This window comes from Ovis aries, chromosome 2, assembly GCF_016772045.2.
Source record: "Ovis aries strain OAR_USU_Benz2616 breed Rambouillet chromosome 2, ARS-UI_Ramb_v3.0, whole genome shotgun sequence".
Lineage (NCBI taxonomy): Eukaryota > Metazoa > Chordata > Mammalia > Artiodactyla > Bovidae > Ovis > Ovis aries.
This window is the reverse complement of record NC_056055.1, coordinates 229975640-229992430: the sequence shown is the minus strand read 5'-3', so window position 1 is coordinate 229992430 and position 16791 is coordinate 229975640.

Below are 16791 nucleotides of genomic sequence, written 5' to 3'. Positions count from 1 at the left end.
TACTTTTAGTATCAATATGCTTCAAATTTTGCAGAAGACATGATAATGCTAAAGAAGTATGTTGCTTATCTGAAATTCAAAATTAACTGGGTATCCCCTATTTTATCTGGAAAACTTCCTTGCGGATCAGATCATATCCATTCCAACCAGCCAGAGAGGGAAAAGAGCATAGACAAGCATTCTCAAAGGGGCATTTATGGCCCAGGCCAGGATGAAAGTCTGCTCACTGATGAACAGCGTATTACTAGCTCGACCTTCAGGAAAATTTCTTCCACATCACTTTGCAGCCACTCTAGCTCCTTTCTGATCTGCATCCAAATGCTAATCTGTACATAGTACCTCTCTTTTTATAATCCTCTCAAACATATTTATGTTGCCTAGGAATCCCTGCCCCTAACTTATTTCTGCAGCTTCATTTATGACTCACTTTGCACTTTTCAACTTCTTCCACACTGTCTTCCTTCAGCACCTCATATAAATCTCTGAGCCAAAATGGAATTAATAGACCTCTGTAATTGCTCAGAAAATTGGGGACCAAAAGATGAGCTAAGTGTAACATAAATTAATACCCAGGGCTATCCAAGGAGGGGCTGTGAGTAAGTATCCTACTATCTTGTAAAATCCCATATTTCTTTTCAGTTCTTTATACATTTAGAGACCAGGTCTTCAGCTGGCTCAAACAACTTTTGTTAACATCTCCAAAAAGATGAAAAGAAACTGAACATAGAATACAGTTCAGAATATGAATTTGTTTAAAGAAGGGTGGTTTTTAGGCTTCCGTTGAAGGAAAAAATGGTCTGACCCAGTTTTCAACTAGGTCATGATGTGGTAGTCTGAGTTAAATCATGAAAGGCACAAATTGCCCCAGAGGAGAGGAAGGCTTTCATGAAGTCAGTTCCTAGCTGCTCCCTTAGCTTGAGTGAAACTTGACTTTCCAGTTGAGGGAGTGTCACACCCCCAAGGAAAAGTAAACTCATGATTTTGACATCTCTCTACTTTTATTTTCCCATCCTCCTCCCAACTTTTACCAGGTTCCCATTCCTTCCTGCAATGGTTGGTTTTCCCCTGTTTTAATGACTTGGAGTGACTCAAAATGGATGGCTTTGTGGTGTTTTTCATCTTTTCCCTCCATTATTCTTTTACTTTTAGTAGAGTAAGATGCAAAGAGTCCTGAAATTTAGACAATTGTACAGTTTTTGCCCTTTTTCTTCGTCTATAACTTCACCTGCCGCATAACACAAATGATTTTTTTTTTTTTTGCTCCTTTCGCCTTATTATTTCCCTTATCATTTAAATGACTAAAGTATTAGGATTTTTCTCTTATGCCATTCTGGTTTCTTTTGTAAAGGTTTTTCCACTACTTGGTTTTGTTGATCTTTGAAATTTGAGCCTCCTTCGTTCTCTATAAATGTTTGTTCTTCTAAAAATAAGCCTCATTTTATTTTTGCCTTACAAACTGTTACCTTTCACATTCCCATCAGACATTTCTGATCAATTTCTCTCTTTTTTTTCTGTTAAAACTCTGTTTGAGGGAGTTGAGGATGGACATGTACACAGCACAACCAACAAGGACTTACTGTATAGCACAGGGAACTCAACTCAAGGTTATGTGGCTTCCTGGGTAGTGGAGTTTGGGGGAGAATGGATACATGTCCACGTATAGTTGAGTCTCTCTGCTGTGCTTCTGAAACTATCCCAACATTGTTAATCAGCTATATGCCAATATAAAATTAAAACTTTAATAAACGAAAATTAAAATTTTTTTTCCTAATTTCTCTCATTTATTTTTCCCTTCCTTCACCTGAGAGGGAAATGGTCTTCATAACTCAGTGTCTTGGATCTGCTCTGTCTCCTTCTTCCCTTTTTCCACTCTCGCTCATGCCCATGTTTTTAGATCTTATGTCTTTACTATCTTTCCTCTCTAACTCCCTCCTAACTCATCCCCTCTACTCGCTTCTCCTTTCTGTCTATGCTTCGGTTTTCTAAGTTTTCCTTAGTTTCTTCTTCTTTTCTTAAGGGACTTCCTATTTTTGCTTCCTAGCAAAAATGTCCTCACTAGCATCAAAACAAACAACCCACTCAAAAAATGGGCAGAAGGCTTGAATAGACATTTCTCCAACGAGGACACACAGACGGCCAGTAGACACATGAGAAGATGTTCAGCATCATTGGTTATTGGGGAAATACAGGTGAGATGTTGCCTCATACTGGTCAGAACAAGTATCATCAAAAAATCCACAAACAACAAATGCTGGAGAAGGTGTGAAGGGAGAGTGGGGGGCCCTCCTGTACTGTTGGTGAAAATGTAGATTGGTGCGGCCACCGTGGAGAACAGTATTGAGGTTCTTTAAAAGACTAGAAGTGGAGCTTTCCCTGCAGTCCTGCACCTAGGCGTATGTCCAGAGAAAAACATGTTCCGAAAAGATGCATGCACCCGGGTGTCCATTGCAACCCTGTTTGCAGTGGCCAAGATATGGAGGCCACCTAGATGTCTACAGACAGAGGAATGGATGAGCAAGATGTGGTACCTATATACAGTGGAATGTTACTCAGCCATTAGAAAGAATGAAATAATGCCATTTGCAGCGATGTGGATGGACCTAGAGAATGGCATGCTGAGTGAAGTAAGTCAGGCAGAGAAGGAGAAACATCCTTTGACACCCCTTATATGTGGAATCTAGAAAGAAATGATACAAATGAACTTACTTACAAAACAGAAAGAAATTCAGACTTCTAAAACGAACTTATGGTTGCCCTGGGGAGAAGGAATAGTTAGGGAGTTTGGGAAGGACATGTACACACTGCTGTATTTTAAATGGATAACCAACAAAGACCCGTTGCACAGCACAAGGAACTCTGCTCAATGTTGTGTGGCAGCCTGGATGGGAGGGGAGTTTGGGGGAGAATAGATACATGTAAATGTATGGCTGAGGTCCTTCACTGTTCATCTGAAACTACCACAACATTGTTAATTGGCTATACCCCAATACAAAATACAAAGTTTAAAGTTTGGAGGAAAAACAAACAAACAAAAACCCTCCAGTAAATCTAGACATGAACAGGACTACTCCTGGCCTCTGAGACCTGCCTCACCAGCCCATTCTTCACAGCCTCACACAGAAACCTGGCATCTGGCCACCAAGACTACATGCTCACTCTCCTGAGCCAGTCTTACTCCGCCTAAAATGCTTTCCTGCTTTTCGTGCTTAGCCTCCACCATTCATCCAAGATTTTTCTGTCACCTTCCCCCTGACCTTCCTAGACCAGTCAGTCACATGTCTTCTATGCTTCTATCACTTCATGGGTTTACCTCCTGATCAATCAAAATTCAGCCATTTGAATTTTGGTTCAGTTTAGTTCAATTGCTCAGTTGTGTCCAACTCTTTGCGACCCCATCGACTGCAGCACACCAGGCCTCCCTGTCCATCACCAACTCCTGGAGCTTATTCAAACTCATGTCCATCGAGTCAGTGATGCCATCCAACCATCTCATCCTCTGTCGTCCCCTTCTCTTCCCACCTTCAATCGTTCCCAGGGTCAGGGTCTTTTCAAATGAGTCAGTTCATCACATCAGGTGGCCAAAGTAATGGAGTTTCAGCTTCAGCATCAGTCCTTCCAATGAATAGTCAGGACTGATTTCCTTAAAGATGGACTGGTTGGATCTCCTTGCCATCCAAGGGATTCTCAAGAGTCTTCTCCAACACCACAGTTCAAAAGCATCAGTTCTTCAGTGCTCAGCTTTCTTTGCAGTCCAACTCTCATATCCATATATGACTACTGGAAAAACCATAGCTTTGACTAGACAGACCTCTGTTGGCAAAGTAATGTCTCTGCTTTTCAATATGCTGTCTAGGTTGGTCATAACTTGAATTTCAGTAATTAAAGATGAATTTAACCTTTAAAAATTCACATATAACAACATACGAAAGGGATGCATAAAACAAACATACAGTGTCCTGAACAATTATTTTTAATAATTCAGGTCCTTCCCTGGTGGTCCAGTGGATAAGACTTTGCTTTCTCATGCAGGAGGCATGAGTTTGATCCCTGTTTGGGGAACTAGGGTCCCACATGCCTTGGGTGCGGCCAAAAATTAAAAAATAAAAATTCATAGAAACTCCACCCAGGTTAGCATTACCTAAAACCCCACAGTATCCTGTTTTGGTCACATTCTCCTTACTCTCTTTGCCTTTGCGCTAATCACTTTCTCATTTTTTTTTTTTAAAGATTTACTGCTTTTGTATGCTTTCTTACACAATGAAGTTTAATTATTTTCCTGGTTTTGAGTTTTATAAAAATGGGATCATCTGTAGATAGATCTTTATATTGCTCTCTCTTGTGCTTTTTATTTCACTCACTGCTATGTTTGAGTCTAGGTTATTCCATAAAAAAGAATGAAACAATGCCATTTGCAGCAACATGGATGGACCTAGATTATCATACTAAGTGAAGTAATTTAGACTAAGACAAATGTCATATGATGCTGTTTCATGTGGAATCTTATAAAAAAATGATACAAATGAGCTTATTTACAAAGCAGAAACAGACACAGACTTAGAAAAAAAATTTATGGGTTCCAAAGGGGAAAGGTGGGGGAGGGTGATAAATTAGAAAGTTTGGGATTAACAGATACAGACTACTATATTTAAAATAGATAATCAATAAGGACCTACTGTTCCCTATAGGGAACTTTACCCAATATTCTGTAATAACCTAAATGGGAAAAGAATCTGAAAAAGCATAGATATATGTGTATGTATAACTGAATCACTTTGCTGTACACCTGAAATCCACCCAACATTGTAAATCACCTTTATTCCAATACAACACGAAATTTTAAAAGAAAATTCTAGACTACTGTTGCATTTGGATCTCCACTGCACATGATATTCCACAGTTTACTTTTCCACTCTAAAGTTGATGAACCAGTTTGGCGCTACTATTATCAGTGCTCCTGAGAATATTCTTGGGCAAGACTCTAGACACATGTGTGCGTACATGCCTGCAGGGCATGAATGGGGCAGCATTGCTGAGTCACAGCATGTGCTTATGTCTGTGCTTTGTAAAAAATTGCCAAACTGTTTCCCAAAGAGGTGGTAGCAATTTCCATTCCCACTCACCAGTCTATGGGAATTCCTTTTGCTTCACATCCTTGGCAGGGATGGGCATTTTCATCTTTGTATGCCCGGAGCTCCCAAGAACTTGTTAATTCCTAAAATTTCCTTCTGTTTATGAATCATACAGATCTATTCCGTGTCTGAAAACTTTCCAAGGATCTACCTTGGGAGGACTGTGGTCAACTATAAGTGGGCATCTACTCTGAAAATTTCTTTAATATGGAAAAAGATTTAGTCCACTAGTACTGTTGGACTATAGGGCAAAGTTTGTATGGAGCAGAGTGAGGGAGACTGCAGTCCATCACCTGGCCAGACTTGAACCCTAAGATGGGGATGAAAGATGCCCACCTAGTCTTCCATTCCTGAGATCAGAAGGGGACTTTCCATCTCTGTCTCACAAAACAGTTCTGGATTCAAGAGACTTGAATGTACTAGGAATCTTTGTGGAATTCTCCTGCCTCTGGAGGCAGGATACAGGCAGTGCATCCCTACCTATCTCAGGGAGCCCCTACCCCTTTAAGTCCCACCACAGAGTATTAATACATGCCCACTAGTAAATTTTTCTAAAATGACAATCTTTCAGATTAATTTTCTGGGGCTATGCCTTCTGGCATGAGGGATCTTAGTTCTTTAACCAGAGATGGAGCCCACACCCTTGTGTGGAAGCTGGGAGTCTTAACCCTTGGACTGCCTGGGAAGTCCCTATAGATTGACTTTCTTACATTAAAAGAAGTGATCTTTATACTTCTCTGGAATCATTTATGAGAGTGGTAGTAAAAGTGATATGGAATAAAGTTACAAAACATAAAATAACTGTCACTTATAAACTCATGTTCAAGGATTTTTTTTTAATGCCAGTGAAGTATTGCTAATAAAAATTTCCCCACCTACGAAAAAATGTTTCCCTTAATTCAAATGTTAACTGAGTGTATGAGTTAACAGTCTACAAATGTCTCTTGGTTAGAGCCTCTGTGCTAAGTGGGTTTAAAATTCTCATCTATAAAGGTTTTTTTTTCATTTTTAATACTTCCTCTTTTGGATAATGTCAATTAAAAGTGTTCTTCAAATTGAATATTACATGCATGCCTATCAGAGAAGCCATTCCACTTAAGAAGAAATTCCTCAAAGCCTGATAGGAAAAGAGAATACTTGCCATTAGAGAAATTTTGTAGATTGTTGTAACACTCTAAAAAAGTGATGTTTGAGATATGAAAAAAGAGAGATGCTCCATACTTCAATCTGTCTAGCTATCAGCCTTTACAAACCTCATCAAATTCTTTCCTAATTGACAAATGAATTCTTCTTAGTGAATTATAGTTTTGAGTCAATGGAACAAAAAAGAGGTTTAAAACATCACTCAAAATGAACACATTTGCCCACCTGGTCAGCCATGCTATTATTTAAATGTCAAGAATAAGCAACTTTTTGCAAGAAGAGAATGTCATCACTAAAGAGGAAAAAACATGATCAAATGGCAGAGACTTTGCAGAATAGAAAGAGCACAGGGGCAGGGGCTTTGATGGTGCACGTCCTAGATAGTGTGAAAAGATAAAGAGATTAAAACTAAAATCCGAGAGGCTGAGTAAAAACTCAATGATATTACATTTTAATTGAAAACATCAATATGGACTCACACATTTTTAGAAATGCATTTCCCAGCTCTTCTTCCCTAGAAGATATTAGAAGCAGTGCCTTTGGTTATAATCAATATCTTATATATTGCAGATCTTGGTTTGTATGTAACATTTTTGCCCCCACCCCACCCCACCCCACCCCAGACATAGCTGTGGCTTCTTGAAGAACTATCTAATTCCAAGCCTGAGGTAGAGAAAGAGCAAGACGAGCCTGGGATATCTCGTTACAGAAGGCAAGAAATGCTCACAAATGGACGGGCACGTGTCAAATTTTAGGACACTGGGGCTGCACAAAAAGTGGTGTGACACACTGAATAAATAAAAATCCATACTACTCAAAAAAGAAAAAAGGAGACATTTGTTATCATTAGCAGTGTTGATTATGTCAAATCCTTCCTCTGAAAAGCAGTAACTTTGGGGGAAGAACTATACAGCAAGCCAGATACTGGGAGAAAGCTTTTTACAGCAGAATTCCAGCTAATAATATTGAAAGAGGAGATACTTCCCTGGTGGCTCAATGGTAAACAATTTGCCTGCAATGCAGGAGATCCAGGTTTGATACCTTGGTCAGAAAGAGCCCCTGGAGGAGGGCATGGCAACCCACTCCAATATTCTTGCCTGGAGAATTCACTGGACAGAAAAGCCTGGCAGGCTACAGTCCAAAGAATAAGGTATTTTCAACCACAAAAGTAACAATTGATTCATGCAAGATCTTCAGTGGATATAAAACTACCATGTAACTTATATTGGGAATATTGGCATGATGTATAGTATTACCCTACAGATTGTTCACATTGCTGAAGGTAAATACGAGAAATGTGTGTCATTGTCTTAGCCAAGCAACCAAATTAGCATCACTAATAATGGAACAAACTGGCATTGTGTGCTTGGTGAAGGGAAGCATAAAATTGAACCTCAACTATGAAGTTACATCAGAAACATTTCATCTGAATCTAATCAACTTATAGACTTAAGTTCCAGTCTAATGGAAATACAGGAGACGGACAACAAGTTAAAAGAAACAATCATCAAGTTCAGAATGTACAATTTGATAAAACAATAGTTCAGTCAATAAGATGAAAAGAAGCAAGAGGGGGGTCTAGCACTGTTTCTCTACTACAAAAGCTATCAGTCAAGAACTATAATGTGCAAAGTTTTGTCCAAAATTAATTTGAGCACAGAAATTTAAATGGAGCACAATTTGAGGACATATAATGTGATTTAGGGACTAGACATATTAGCGAATGATTGTTAATTTTATTAGGTATCATATTGACCTATTCATTATGGGAGAGAATTTCATTGTTTTAGGAGATTCTTGCTGAATTCTTGGGGTCAAGTAACACCATGTTGGCGAACTACTTTGAATAATTTATCAAAATAATTTGGAGAGAGGGAGATCGAGAACACAAAAGAATAACATAACGACATGTTTATGGGTGCTGAAACTAATTGCTAGGTACATGGTGTTCATTATACTAGTCTTTCAACTTTTCTGTGTGTTTGAAAGCTTTTATAGTAAAAAATGTTAACAAAAGAAATGAATAGTAATGAATAAAATAATCTTTTAAAACTTAGAGTGTAATTTTAAAATGACAGTTATCAGTAGTTTCCCCAGCCGATTAGTGGTTAAGACTCTGTGCTTCCAACGAAGAGGGCATGAGTTCCATCCTGGCCAGGGAACTGAGATCCTACATGTCGCCAAAAATAAAAATTAAAAAAAAAAAAAAACAGTATCAGACCAAAATATATGCAATATTATTGGAAGATATAAACAAAACTGTGGTTCTATTTGCCGTGAGTAACACAAGTGTACTTGGCTTCCACTCCTGGTCGACTCTGATCCATCTTACGCCCTGCAGCCAAAGTGAGCTTTCAGAAAAGATCAGGTCATATTATTTATCCTTCAGTGGTTTAGAATCAAATCCTAAGTTTGCATGCCTTCTGACAGACTCCTATTTGTATTCCCCACAATAATCAGACAAATAACTTTGTCCACTTTACAGAAACACCCTTTATATCAAAAAGGTTCTTTTGTTCTCCTATCATGGAGCCTGGAGATGACTGATTGGACCACTGCCCTTTCTTCCTTCTTCTAATTGGAGAGGCTGGAAAGCGAAAGCAACATTTTTCAAACTCCTGTTCAGCTAGGGAGCTGGATGTGATGGGATCTGCCTCCTGGATATATTTGTTCAATATTTGGCATGTAGAAATAATGCAAGGCCATATTTACATGCCTTCTTTCCGGTTTTTGCTATCTGGCAAAGCCATGAGTAATACATGAGGTTTCTTTGCTAAGCACTCCAGGTCCATCTCTAGCTTCAAGGGATAATGAGTCACTAGAACCTCTTGATGAGGCTTTCAAATCCTTGGACTGCAGCTCCAGACTCCCCTTTTCCCAGTTTCTTGATAGTTCAGAGGTGGCCAAAGTGGAGGCAACAGTGCTACCACTACCAGTTGGTGATTCCATCAATAATCTTGATCTTAGCATAGCTCCCGTGATGGGTCAGCTCGGTTCAGTTCTAGAATTATTCCTGGAGGGCCATCCAACTTTGAACCCATTCTATGAGCCCTTCCAATGATTTTCTAATACCCAACTTCTCATTTTAAAGTCTTTTTTTTTTTTAACGCCTAGAGTGGTTTTCATTGTCCACACTGAACTCTGACTAATAAAACTGCATGAGTCTGAGAAACAAGCATCTTAAAAAAATAAGAGATTTTTAACTGAAACTTACCCGTGGGCAGGGTTTCCAAAATCTGGAACAGCAAACCACCTTGAACACTTGAGAAAAAAATAACTACCTGACTCCACCCGAAACTACAGGATAAACATTTCCCTAGGTGGAGCCTAGGTTATATTTTTAAAATCTCCCCAAGTGATTATGGAACTCCATGGACAGGTACGTAGGATTTTAAGATGGAAAGGCTTGTAGACATCATGAGACCCAATCTGCCAAGTGATGCAAGAATCTCAGTGCTGACATTTTGATATTTCCCAATCTTCTTCTCCTATAGATTACATTATAGTCTGCAATAATTTCTCAACCTGGCAGAAACTATCGAGCAAAGCCACTTCACAGAAAGAATGAAATAACTTCTTCTAAAAGTGTGCAATAAAGGAAATACCCAAGCTAACTTGTGGCTTTAAAATTCCACATTTCACTTTGCAGAATGTATACTGAACTTTAATAGTCTGGCATACTATCAAGCTCTTTAAGAATATTTTTATCAGCTTCCAGCACATTCTCGATACTGTTAATATTTCAGAACAGGATCTCAAAGCAGTATCTCTCAGGATCATGGACTCACAAGATACAAGATTAGAAGTAATCTTAAAGATAACTGTTTTAAAACAGGGATCTAGAGTGGGAGGCACAACTTGAAATTAATGACACTGGAAAAAAGTGACTCCAGAGATCCTGAGCTTGGTCTTTTGCTCAGTTGTTGGCTGAGCAAAGAGCAATGCATTTCACATGGCATTCACGATTCTTTTCAAATAAATGCCAGTTTATGTTTGCTTCCCTGCTTATTCATTCCTTATCTGTCACTGAGGTGTTACCTGAGATGGTCATTAATTTCATCCCTTCTGTGGATCCAACTCTAACATACGTAGTTGAAAAGTGGACTAAAGGTGGATGAGAAAGAGCAAAAAGAAAAATAGCAGAAAATAACAAACACCTGTAATTTTGAAAGAGACCAGAGATTATGGTTATGCATACAATGAATTTAAACTGTAAAGCCAAGTTGAATGGGCAGCGTCTCTTTGAACATCACCTTTGAGAGCCTGAGAAACAACTGGAAAGGGAAGCCCAACCACTCCAAGATTCTCACTCTGGTAGTTTCACTGAATATTGTTTTCAGTTGATTGAAGAGGTAAACCACAGCTCCCCCCAAATTCCTTTCAGTAGCTCACCTCTCTTTTGGGTATCAACTACATTGTTATCTGAAAATTATAAATCTGAATGACTAAATGATATAGTTAAATACCACAGAAATCACCTGATCTGACCTTTAGGGTAGAGAATTGACATTAGCAAATAATAACATGAGACTTATCTGGCTCTGTTCATGGTTAACAACTTCATACAGATTCTGCATCTGATAAACAGGGTATCGGGATCTCAAAGCTTTATTTTATTTTATTTACTTATTTATTTGGCTGTGCCTAGTCTTAGTTGCTGCATTCGTGTTGTGGCCTGTGGGATCTAGGCCTGGGGATCAAACACAGGCCCCTTGCATTGGGAGCATGGAATCTTAGCCACTGGATCACCAGGGAAGTCCCAGGATCTCAGAGTTTGATATTGATCCTAGCCATTCAAAGTTATCTGAAGAGCCCCTTCTAGGTACAAAGCCCTATATTAGGCACTGCAAGAAATTCAAAGAGGAAGAAGCAGCGTGACACTTTTTTCCTAAAGGAGAGCCCAGCACTGTACAGAGATGACGCACACGTGGTAGGCGACAATTCACGGGAGAACAGAATGCCTGCTCCACCACTGGTAGAGACTCAGCATGCTAAGGATCAGGAGGACGAGGGCATAGCTTGAACTAGACTGAGCTGGAAATGGTCCATTAAGGAGGAAGGACATGAACTGGCTCTTGTTCTAGATGGGGATGGGGGCAGCAATCTAAATAAGGCATAGAGAAAGATGTGAAAATAGAAAATGGCCAAGTTTGCCACAGCCAAAAGGAAAGGAAGTCAGCGTGCCAGCAGTATGTGGAACACACGCTCTCAAAGAGGCAGGAAGGAACTGGATCATGGAGAGCCTTGCTCCCCAGTCGGGGGACTTGACAGGAACCCAGGAGCTGTTTATAAACCACAGAATGTTAAAAACCAAATTTTGAGGATGTGGCAACGATACACAGGGCATGTTCAAACGGGAAGAGATTAGAGGCTGGAAAACCTCTTAGGTGATGAGAGCCACAGGAAAGAGGTGAGGGCAGTGAGAAAGCATGCCCTGTTGCAGCTCCAAAACAAGCCCCAGCCTTGAGTCCATGCCAAGGAGAAGCTGCTGAGTTTGCCTAAAGGAGGGGCATTTGGCAGTGACCAAAGAGGGCCTTACCACTTCCGCCTGAGTCTGACTAAATTTTAGACCTGTGTCTTCTTCCCTCTAGGCTCCTGATCTCCATTTTCTTAGAGCATCTACTATAGAAAACTTGTCATTGTTAATTCTTTCTTTGATCTTTGAAATATAAATCATTTTTTAAAGTGTTTTGCCAGTTTTACAACTCAAGAATGTCTTTCGCAAGCACCTAGGAACCATTTCTGTGAAATATAATCATCAATGACTACCCCTATCTCCCAGCCTCTGTGGAAGGATGAAGCCTAGCTTCAGTGGGCATCTTGTCCCAGGTTACAAAACTGTTTTATGCAATGAAGTTACCAGAAAGCTTACTTTGGGGAGTTGTTGTTCAGTCACTGAGTTGTGTCTGACTCTTTGAGACCCCATGGACTGCAGCACACCAGGCTTCCCTGTCCTTCACTATCTCCCGGACCTTGCTCAAACTCATGTCCATTTACTCAGTGATGACATCCAACCAGCTCATCCTCTGTCATCCCCTCACCTCCTCCTGCTAATCCTTCCCAGCAACAGGGTCTTTTCCAATGAGCCAGCTCTTCACATCAGGTGGCCAAAGTATTGGAGCTTCAGCATCAGTCCTTCCAGAGAATATTCAGGGTTGATTTCCTTTAGGATTAACTGGTTGGGTCTCCCTGCTGTTCAAGGGACCCTCAAGAGTCTTCTCCAGCACCACAGTTCAAAAGCATCAATTCTTCCATGCTCAGCCTTCTTTATGGTCCAATTCTCACGTCTGTACATAACTATTGGAAAAACCACAGCTTTGACTATACAGACTTGATCGGCAAAGAGATATCTCTGCTTTGTAATAGGTAAAGTCAATTAGCAAACGCAGATGGACTATAGTAGCCTAACACAGTCCTTAAATACCCTCTTGCCGTTTGTTTCAGTGGAACTGCATGCAGACTTTAGTTCTGCCCTCTCTCTCCCCTATTGCAATAGCCTTGAACAAAATCATCTTTGCTTATTTAACTTTGTCCAGGGCAATTTTTGCTTTGACAGCCATAGTGACAGCCCAGCTGACTTGGAAGACCATGAACTTGCAATAGCATTGAACCACAGAGGGTGGAACTCTGCCACCAGGACTTAGCCATCTGCAAATTAAGAAGATGGAGCACTGAACTTAACCCCATGTGGAGTTTTATAGCCTGGATGTGACCCAAGGAAGCAAAAGGACAAGGATGTCAGCAGGAGAATTGTTCTGATGACTGTCATGGGGTTTAGGCTGACTGGAGAAGAATTAGAACTTGATGATCAATGAAAAGGAAAGATAAAAGTCAAAAAAAATTGAGGACTGGGTGAGATTTAAAAGAAAAGCAGATGCAAGGAAATGTGAGTAGTGGCAAGAAGGGAGATAGCCATCCTCAGAGAGGCGTGAGCCCAGTCTGACCTCATCACTCTTTGCTAGAATCCCTTTACTGATTTCTCATTGTCTCAGGGATAATGGCACTTTCTTAAAGTGACTACTTCCTTTTCCACCCTCAGCTCCAGTCATTTCTGCAATGAGCACGTGTGCACACACACACACACACACACACACACACACAAGCATGTGGGTGTTTGTGCACATATGTCTCTATCCCCACCTGAAACACGTGCTCACATGCTTAGCTCCTGTGTTTTCTGATCTCGGATGCCTTCTGCAAGTCCCAAGCAGAACCCATGTGTTCCCTTAACTTCCATAGCATTTCTAATACACAGTGCTTTTATGGGTTTAAAAAACAAACAAAAACAAAAAAACCTCTTCCTCAATCGTAGGTTAAAACGTGAAATTCAGGGGTTTTGTTCTATTTTGAAGGGAGATAATATTTCTACTCCCCGCCCCCAAATTGTAAAAGGGAAAACATCCTTTACTCCAGCTGACACTTCCATCTGGGCTGACTCATTTGCAGGCAGGTTTCACATTTAAAGGTTGTGAGCCAGTTTTCACAGTGGAGCAGAGAGGAGGGGTGGGTCGTTCAAGTCCAGACAAAGTCAGAGTGAATAAGCAGGGTGGTGATGCTGAAAGAGGTGGGCAGGAACCCTGAGGGTGGAAACTGAGGAAGTGGAATCTTGTGGGCCAGAGGAAACTGCACCAGATGCAGGGAGTCCCCTGGGGTGAAGAAAGAAGCTCAAGGTACTCACCGCAATTGCCTGAGACTTGGTTTCCTAAAGGAGACGCATGCCACCTGGCCTTTCTACCTGGAGCCGCCACCTGACATGCACTGAGCCAAGGGCAGGCAGCTGAGGTCTGTAACACAGAGAGAAAAAGAGCTTCCTGCCTCTCTTGTTATTGGGGGCAGAGTTGGGGAACTCAGTGGTAACCTTCCTGCTTTCAGGGAAGAACATGTGTGTCAGCTTCTGCCTTGAGACTTGAAGGTAGTTCATTACCACGTAGCTCAGGTTGGATGTTGTTGTTCAGTTGCTAAGTCATGTTCAGCTCTTTGTGAACCCGTGGACTGTAGCCTACCAGGCTCCTCTGTCCACAAGCTTTCCCAGGCAAGAATACTGGAGTGGGTTGCCATTTCCTTCTCCAGGGGATCTTTCTGACCCAGGGATTGAACCCATGTCTCCTGCATTGGCAGGTGGATTCTTTACTACTGAGCCCCCAGGGAAGCCCTTCAGGTTGGATGAGACCTTCATTAATTATACTTTGCCAGCGCTTTTCCTCACAAGTTCCATCCCAACAACATGGCTGAGATAGACATGAGAAAAATTCTGTGGCAGAAAATGTCACCTAAGGAACAGAAGATCTTGTGCAAAAACATAGTATGTATGGACCATGCTAAAAGTGATTTATGAACACCTGTGATAACTCCCATAAGACTCAGGACCAGCTTCCCTCTCCTTGACCCCTGCATCCATCTTTCAGGGCTGCCAGAACAGATATCACAAGCTGAGAGCCTTGAACAGTATAAATTAATTTTCTCACAGCTCTGGAGGCTGGAAATCCAAGGTCAAGGTGCCAGCAATACTGGTTTCTTCTGAGGCCTCTTTCCTTGGCTTGCAGATGCCCATCATCACGCTGTGTCTCCACATGGTCTTTCCTCTGCACGTTTGTTGTTTTGTTCAGTCACTAAATCGTGTCTGACTCTTTTGTGGCTCCATGGACTGGGGTCTGAAGTCCCATGGACTCTCCTCTGCCCATGGGATTTCCCAGGCAAGAATAGTGGAGTGGGTTGCCATGTCCTTCTTCAGAGGATCTTCCCGACCCAGGGATCGAACCCACGTCTCCTGCATTGGCAATCAGATTCTTTATCACTGAGCCACTTGGGAAGCCCTCTTCTGTGCATGTCTGTCTAAATGTCCCCTCCCTACAACAACACCAGTTGTATTGGATTCCTGATGTTCAAGCTGGTTTTAGAAAGGCAGAGGAACCAGAGATCAAATTGCCAACATCCGTTGAATCATTGAAAAAGCAAGAGAGTTCCAGAAAAACATCAACTTCTGTTTTATTGACTAGGCTAAAGCCTTTGACTGCATGGATCACAACAAACTGTAGAAATTTCTTCAAGAGGTGGGAATACCAGACCACCTGACCTGCCTCCTGAGAAACCTGTATGCAGGTCAAAAAGCAACAGTTAGAACCGGACAGGGAACAGACAGGTTCCAAATCAGGAAAGGAGTATGTCAAGGCTGTATATTGTCATCCTGCTTATTTAACATCTATGCAGAGTACATCATGAAAAATGCCAGGCTGGATGAAGCACAAGTTGGAATCAAGATTGCTGGGAGAAATATCAAAAACCTCAGATATGTAGATAATACCACCCTTATGGCAGAGAGTGAAGAAGAACTAAAGAGCCTCTTGATGAAAGTGAAAGAGGAGAGTGAAAAAGCTAGCTTAAAATTCAACATTCAGAAAACTAAGATCATGGCATCTGGACCCATCACTTCATGGCAAATAGATGGGGAAACAATCGAAACAGTGAGAGACTTTATTTTGGGGGGCTCCAAAATCACTGAAGATGGTGACTGCAGCCATGAAATTAAAAGATGTTTGCTCCTCAGAAGAAAAGCTATGACCAACATAGATAGCATATTAAAAAGCAGAGACATTATTTTGCCAACAAAGGTCCATCTAGTCAAAGCTATGGTTTTTTAGTAGTCATGTATGGATGTGAGAGTTGGACTATAAAGAAAGCTGAGCACCAAAGAATTGATGTTTTTGAACTGTGGTGTTGGAGAAGACTCTTGAGAGTCCCTTGGACTGCAAGAAGATCCAACCAGTCCATCCTAAAGGAAATCAGTCCTGAATATTCATTGGGAGGACTGATACTGAAGTTGCAACTCCAATACTTTGGCCACCTGATGTGAAGAACTGACTCACTGGAAAAGACCCCAATGCTAGGAAAGACTGAAGGCAGGAGGGGAAGGGGATGACAGAGGATGAGATGATTGGATGGCATCACCGACTCGATGGACATGAGTTTGAGTAAGCTCTGGGATTTGGGAATGGACAGGGAAGTCTGGCATGCTGCAGTTCATGGGATTGCAAAAAGTCGGACATGCCTGAGAGGCTGAACTCAACTGAAAAAGATGAAAAAGAACCATCAAAAAACATTAGACACCACAAGTGCTGCCTAAATGACCCAGAAACACCAGTCACCTGATCACAAACTTGACACCAGCTAATTCCATTATATCTCTAAGGACTGCATGATCTTAGGTAAGGTCCTTAACTCCACTGACCCTCAGTTTCTCTATACCCAAAATGGGCATTAAAATTGTACCCACTCACTTTAAATGAGATAATACATCAATGATCTTAGCAAATGATATTAACACATCATTTGTTGCTTACTATCTAGATTTATTAATGGCATGATTACTACCCAAGTCCAAACCCAACTCCTTGCATCCATGTGTCCTTTCCCGTATTTCTCATGCTTTCCTATGAATACTATTGTGTGCCTCCAACTCATCTCCAGGATGTCCCTCTGGCCTTCCCTGACAATTCTTTCCTGTCCTTCCATCTTTCTTTCT